Below are 7,721 nucleotides of genomic sequence, written 5' to 3'. Positions count from 1 at the left end.
AAAGGAGGCAATCCATACGAATCGAAATATTCCACACATCCTTCTTGAGGAAAGTAGACGGCTACCCAGTGGGTTCCTGGGAGATGACTGTCGTCCGTGTTGATCACATAAGCTAGATGGTATTGAGGTTTGCGATGAGGGAGTTCATCTTTAGCACAGACCAAAGGATTCCAAGAAGCCGTGTACGAACTATGGTTCAAAAGGTAATAAAGTTCCCAGGTATCCATGTTTTGTGTGGTTTTTTTCTTCTTCACAGGTAATGATAAGTCATCAATTCGATCCTGACCTTTTGCTTGAAAATGTCTGACAAGTAAAAGGCGTTTAGCTCCGACTTCTTACTCTGGTCCAAGAGAGATTTGATGCTACGGCGCTCCAGAGACGTGAGTGGAGGAGAAGAATGTTTATCCAAGCCTTTATACCACTCGTTCAACACGAATTCTATCTCGATGACAGCCCAAGCTTTGTCCAGATATTCGTCCAATTTTTCTTCTTGGCTCAACATAAGACATTTGTCGTGTTGAATTTGACTGGGATGATCGTTGTGACATCCATAGCACTCTTCCTTGATCAATTCTTTCATTACATCTGTCAGGAATGTAGCAAAACAGGAGACTAAATGGGCTTCTTGTTCTGGCCATCTTGACTTCATCACGATAACTTCTTCGTCTTGGGATTCTTCTTCTTCTTCTTCTTCTTCCACGGTCTCCTCACATTCCATCTTCAAAGTTTCTCCACTAGGCAAAGAGGGATAACAGTCTTCCATGGCTTTTAATAGTCTAGAATGACTTCTCTCAAACTGTTGATTTCTATGGTATTGTCAAATTCTGCATACAGGAGGACGTTCACTGTGTGATCTGGAGGTGGATTTGCAAACTGAAGTTCCACACGAATCTGACCCGATTTTATAGGGTGGAAATGTCCCTCGTCGCTGCCTTGGTCTGGAGTGAAATCAAAACCCCACAAAGCATAGCCTCCTGCATAATCGTCGTACGAAATACCGTGACTGGTGTTGGTTCCTAACTGTCCCGTGGCTTCGTACAGGGACAAGTACGATCTCAAATAATTCTTTGCGACACCAAAGTTGGGCTCAAAGGGTCGGGTACACAAGGTCTTGCCGTCGCGACTGACTTCGATCTTGGACACATTGTAATGTTGAAACTCAAAAGGATTTTGATCGTGGGTTCCGTTGAAGGCTGAATTCGTGATGATACCAACAATCAAACGTTTGGGTAACTGTCCTTGGAACAGATAATCTTCGATCATAGATCGCTGTCCAGCGGGAATGGTGAACGTTTTCACTTCTGCGCGTCGTATCGGATACTTGGCGGTCGTTGTGCTCAACGTCTGACTGACGTCGTTTCCCACTTTAGGTAAAACTTGCACACGACGCACGTAGAGTCGGGCTTCTTGAATGATAGTTTTGTATGCATTGGCATGGGCCATCAAATGGAAAGCGGCACTGCTACGATTCAGTCTCAGACGGATATCCACCCCGTTGAGCAAATACTTTTCTTGTAATCACATGTCCAAATGCAAACGATCCATCAGTTCTAAACTTCGACCTTGCAGAATTTTCTTACGACGGTCGTTAAACCCCACATTGTGAGGATTGTCATCTTCTGTCAGGACTGTGTCGCTAAACGTGCCTACACCTGCCGTGTCAGGTTTCCATACCACGCAAGCATCCAGATGAGTATTTTTGGCTTCTTTTCCGTACGTCAAGAGATTTTCCAGGTAGGCACGATATGGGTAAGTATCCATGCTGCTGCTGACCAGTTTGTTATTCAAGTAAAAGTCCACTTCGCTGAACAAGGAATGCATGAAATTGTTGACAGGAGCTACTCTAGCATCGCCTCCTAGATTGGTGTTGTCCGTTTTCATCACTTTCACTTTCAAATACAGGTAACTGCTATTGAGATCGATGTAATCTTCGGGCTGTCCTTTGATTTCAAACTCGATGGGAGCGGAATCCGTCAAAGAGGAGACGGGATGAAATTCCACCCACTGGGATTCTTGCATGGTCATCATGGTGGGGGGCATGGCAAACAGATCCAGTTCCGACTTGGAACAGGCGCAAGACTCTCGGTGCATCATTTTTTTCTCTTTCTCAATAATCGAAAACGTCTAAGTCTCGAACGGTTCTTCTTTTCTTTGCCTTTCTAGCTTTAGACGTGTGAAGTCTGGTGAAAGGGAGTTTTCTTCGTCGTCTCTTTCTGCCTTGTCCTTGCTAAATGCCTGACTCGGTAGAGTGCAGGGCATTTATAGGTGTTTCTCGTCGGCCCAAAAGGTCTTTGCCCGTTTGCAGCAAGACATTTTTGCCTGCCCTCATGAAGGCATCTTTAGGGTTTTGTTTGTCGATGATGACATTTTGGAGAAATTCTTTGCCTTGTGTCAGTGCCGCATCTTTCAAGGCGTGCAATCCGCGTGTCACCATCGGTTTCAACACTGGGACCACCGAACGAAAGGCCGATTTTAACATATCTCCTAAACCGTGTCCTCGCTGTCGAGCAACCTCTCGGTACACCGTATACATGACTTACGAGTCGTGAGAGAACCGTTTTCGAAAATGGAGTTTCACCGTGACTTTTCCTTTGGTGAATGGAATATTTTATCCCTGATCTCCTTTTATAGCAATGTTGACCGTGTCCAAATACGACTTGCTGACCGGCAAATAGTGAGGATATACAAATTCGCGGTGGACGCGGTAAGTGTTTCCACCTCCCTCGTCAGCGTTCGTGGCAGAATCCACTTTGAAAGGAATGACACGCAGTAACGGCACAGAGGTGTGTCCCACCACGTTATACTCCACCACATCGGAGTACACAAACATCAAATTCAGTCCTTGGTTCAGTTCTACCGGGGCACGAAATAACTTGCTAAAAGACTCGTTGTCGTAAATGATTGGTAATTGGTTTTTCTTGTGCATGGCCATTCTCATGGCCATTCTCATGTCCATGTCTCCGCCCAACATGTCAAACAATTCAGGAAAAAATATGAAACCCATGATTTTACTGTCAGAAAATTTCATCAAGAAGCGACGAGCTGCTTTGTGGTATTCCATGGTGACACTTTTTCTGACACTTTCCAAAGCTTTCAGAAACACGACCTTAAACCTGGAGCCTATGGTGCTCACCAAATGTTGACCACTAAAATAATAGCCTGGGGGAACGAACAACTCATAGGTGGTCCACTTTTGATTTTGTGTGCCAGGGGTTTTTATGTTATATTTGCCATGGGTATCCAAGTACTGTTGCATTTGCTCGTCATGAACTTCCACATCAAATTTATTTTGATTGGGAAGGACATTGACGACTTGGGTTGGGTGAATGATTTCTACTAAAGCCACTTCCCAATGGGCTTCGTGATCTAATGGGATGGTCTGATTTACTTTGGCCGTGTAACAGCACAACGTGTTGTGGGGAAACACCTCCATGGAACTGTCACTGGGTAAGGTTAAGTAAAATTGGTTTTGGTGACTCATAATTCTAGAGTTCTGTGGCTGTCCGAGGCGTTCCTGGACGTCAGAGGTGTGTCTCCTCCCAAAATGGGGTTCTGGTTGTGGTTGGAGTGGTGACTGACACTGGCACTGGACACAAGGTTCCCGTTGTTCCCGTTCGAGGAGAATTTCAGGGAGGGATTGGGAAGAAGGTAACCGATGCAACTGCTCAATAAAATGGTCCACAATTGTTTGTCTCCTTGTTGCAAACTCAAATTGGCAATGGCTGCCCCGATGACACAATACACCACGAAGATTTGGCAGAAAAAGACGATTTGCGTTTTAGGCACACGTTCTCCACACCACACCCACAAGGGTTGTTTTTGTAAATCTTGCAGAGAGGAACTGGGTGAAGGAGTGGTCGACGTAGCTGCGTCTGTGTGAAAGGGCATGATGGTCACTTCTTTTTATAGTCGATGACTTGCGAAAACGTCGATCCAAGAATCAAAACTGGGTGGATATCCTTTCCAACGTACTTTGACTTCTTTGACACGTCGTTTGCCCACTTTACGGGTTCTGCGTTCATGAATGCTTTCGATGTCGTACACGTCGTCTTCTTTTTTGGTGACACGTTGTAACTCGGGTAATTAAACGTTCCTTTCAGCACTTCTCCGTTCATGTCTTCCAATTTATAGACGGCAGGATGACGGCCATGCACTCGTCCAGTGAGACGAAACAATTCGGTCGTCCAGTTAGGTAAGTAACCTTTGTCGAAAGTGCGTTTGGTTTTGCCAATGCGCACCCAATCTCCTACGGTCAACACTCCACTTTTCTTGGTGGCAGCCCTGGTCGGGGACGTACCAAACAGGCGCTCAAACACCAACACTTCGTTCTCGGGAGTCACTTCTTGCGGGGCACGTCCGATGCTTCGATGGTAACATTGGTTGTACGCTTGCACCAGGTGCGGTAAGATGTCGATGTACTTCAGAGTGTGGTGATGCGTAAAATATTTCCACATGCGTTCTTTCAAAGTGCGTTGAAAACGTTCCACGATGCTGGCTTTGGTTTCGGGATTCTCGGTGGTAAAAAAATGAATGTCACGTTTCTTTAATTCTTTTTGGAAAGCTTGGTTCAGAAATTCGGTGCCTTTGTCCGTTTGCCATCGAAGAGGGTGACGACCGCTTTGTTTCAACACTCGTTGCAGGGCTCGCACTAACTCGCTGCTCGATTTGGAAGTCAAGGGCACGACCCAGGCAAATTTGGAAAAGACGTCGATGACACAAAACAAATATTTGTAGCCACGATTGTAGCTGGGCAAATGAGAGACATCGGCTAAATCGGCTTGCCATTGATGATCGATGCCTTCCACTCGGGTGCGACTTCTGGAAAATTTGCGTCGAATGGGTTTGTGTAAAGTATAGGTAGCTTGTTCTTGTAACCATCGTTGCACTTGAGGTAAACGGAGACTTTTCAGTCGCATTTTGGCAGCACGATACAATTTTTGAACTCCTGCGTAACCTGCAGGATGCGAGGGATCGTAGTAAATGCTGGCTAACACTTTTTCCATTTTGTGTTTGTGTGTTAATAAGGCACCCACTCTTGGAAGATGCTACTCTTTTTCTATTGGGGTAATTTCTTGGATTGCAATGCCTTGCGTGTGCGACCAGCAATAGGTGTCGCAGAGGGGGATGTGGGAACAGGGGATATCGGTTCTTGTTTCACTTCTGTCTTCACTTCTGTCTTCACTTTCTTTTTCTCTTGTGATGAAGAAGGGGTGGTCAACATCTTTTTAATCCATCCAATTCTGGAGGTAGGTGGTGTTGTTAACTTGCGTACTCTTTCTGGTGGAGTTTGAAACCCTTCTTCTTCTTCTTCTTTTTCTGTCTTGGTCACTGGTAGTGGTGGTGGTGGTACTGGTGATGGTGCTGGACTTTTCATCAAGGTCTTAAAATCTTTCAGAGTGGGTAGAGCTGTTTCGTCTAAAGCTTTCTGGTGAAAGAGTTGCATTCGTTGCAAGAGTTGACCGTACTTTTGCGATTTTTCTGTTTCGGACAAATCTTGGCGATCCATCAAGGACTGCAATTCGTGTTGTAACTGGGACATTTCGCTCAAATGGGGATTAGGAGGTAAATGCGGGGTGCGTTGTTCTTGCCAGCGATGATATTCCATCCATCGTTTGTAAGGCACTAAAGCTAGTTTTCGTCCTTCCATGGGGTTGTCAAGGGTCGATTCTGAGATCTTGGGACTTCAGAGGGCCTTTTTATCTTGCTCCCACCAGTCTTCCCAACATGGTTCCCAAGACTCCCTTCAGCAATGGGACTAACAAGAGGGGTAAAATGCCTCCACGTTGGACCAACATCTTCTTCTTTTGACAAAGGGGGATTTTCTTTTGAATCATTTGGCGAAGAACGTGATGATGTTTGCCTAAGCATTGTTTCTGGTGTTTGGACAAAGGGATCGTGCCTTTCAAGACGTTCAAACAACATTCGCACACGGTATCGATGACCTCTTTGGAAGCTGATTGAATGAGTTTTTTTCGTAGGGGTGGAGAAGCTTTGGACAGGACAGATAACATGTCCCCATGTTTGACTAAACGTTTTGGCAGTCCTTTCCTTGTCTTTCCTTTGGGTTGTTTAGAAGAGGGATTTTTTTGGAAGGTGACATCTTTGAATCTTCAGGAGCACGAAAACACTGATACCCCTATTCGGTAAATCGAGCCAGTTCTTGCTTGGACAAATCCAGTAAACTTTGTAACATGCCCGATCTTTCTTGGACTTTGATTTTGGGAGAAGGTACTTTGTGAGCAGCAGCCACTGCCACTAAATTGGAGGTTCCTGCCACTGGGGAAGTTCTTCTAGGGGTCATCAACGGAGAAGTTCTTGGTGTGATCAACGTCTCCAAGTACTCTTCAGTTCTTGGTGTCATCAACGGAGAAGTGGATGAACGTGAGGCTGCCAGAGACGCAGTCACCGTCGTGGCAGGTCTTGGTTTGCGAGTGTAAGGTTGCGTCCTGGCCGAAGTGCCTCTTTTGCGACTAGTTTTCTTCTGTGGACTTTTCTTTTTCTGGGGACTTTTTCTCTGTTTCTTTTTTTTGGGGGCTTCTTTTCTTTTTCCGGGGTGGCGTCTGGTAAGAGGAGGGTCCCGCCACTGGAGAAGTTCTCCTTGGGGACTTGGTCTTTTTCTTCTCCTTGGAACTTCGTTTGACTTTTTTCTTGCGGAGAACTTTGGGGGCATTAGGATCCCATCTTAAGAGAGAGCGAATGATGACCCCTCCTAGAGTATCGCTCCCTCCAGGTTTCAAAATGATTTGTTTTTTGGTTTGAGTGTCGATGCGGGGATCGGCTAGTTGGGTCAAAGCGACTTTGTTTCGATCAGAAAAGCGTTTGGTTTGATGAGGAATCTGAATGATCCCTTGGAGTAATTGACGTGCCGTCACCGTGAACCATCGTAAGACTTCTTTGAGACTAGCTTCTAAGACACGAGCTCGTGTTTGTGGATTTTTTTCTCGACTGATGCCATACAAGACACGAGTCAATTTGACGGGAAGATGCGACTGAGGGGACGTCATATTTACGTTGTGTGAGACAGACGAAAAGGGTCTGAGGTTTTTATAGATTTTTTTGTCGAATGAAATTAAGTCGAGGACGCAGACGTGTACAGGACAGGCCCTCCGTCTTGGCACCAGTGGTGAAACAAGTGGGTACGAAATCGCAAATCATCGGGGGTCGTAGGTTTCAAATCGACGAGTAAATAGACGTGTGGAGTTTGAGTGGCATCGTCGTACGCCTGAGTCAGCCAAGGCGTTCCTAACTGTTTGGCTAAGACTTGCACTTGCGATTTATCTCGAGAGCTATTAAACAAGACCACGTAATGCGCATTGAGACTGATGGTGCGATGGGCTTTACTTTGTTGAAACAAATTTTGGGTGATGTAAACGACACTGGCATTACGGTGATGCCCTTTGCGCGTGAACCACAGTTTAATTTCTTCTTCGTCTTCTCCTAACATGTCGTCGAAAATGACCAAATGGGTTTGACGGGAGTCAGAGACGATGCCGTCGTCTTCTTTAGGAATGCCTTCCACAAACACGATGGAATCGCCTTGACTTTCTCGCAAGAGGCTGTACGCCGATTGCCACTCTTTGTAACACCACACGATGCGCTGAGGTGGTCGATCGATCAAATGATGTTTATGTTCGATCAAGCGTTTGACGCATTCGGTTTTGCCTGAACCGCCAGGTCCAGCAATGAGCATGTTAATGGGATGGCGAAGATACAAAGCTTCC

Source organism: Sinohyriopsis cumingii, chromosome 11 (genome assembly GCF_028554795.1).
Source record: "Sinohyriopsis cumingii isolate HCF-2022 chromosome 11, ASM2855479v2, whole genome shotgun sequence".
Lineage (NCBI taxonomy): Eukaryota > Metazoa > Mollusca > Bivalvia > Unionida > Unionidae > Sinohyriopsis > Sinohyriopsis cumingii.
The sequence above is the reverse complement of the archived record's forward strand: the minus strand, read 5'-3'. Positions refer to the sequence as shown.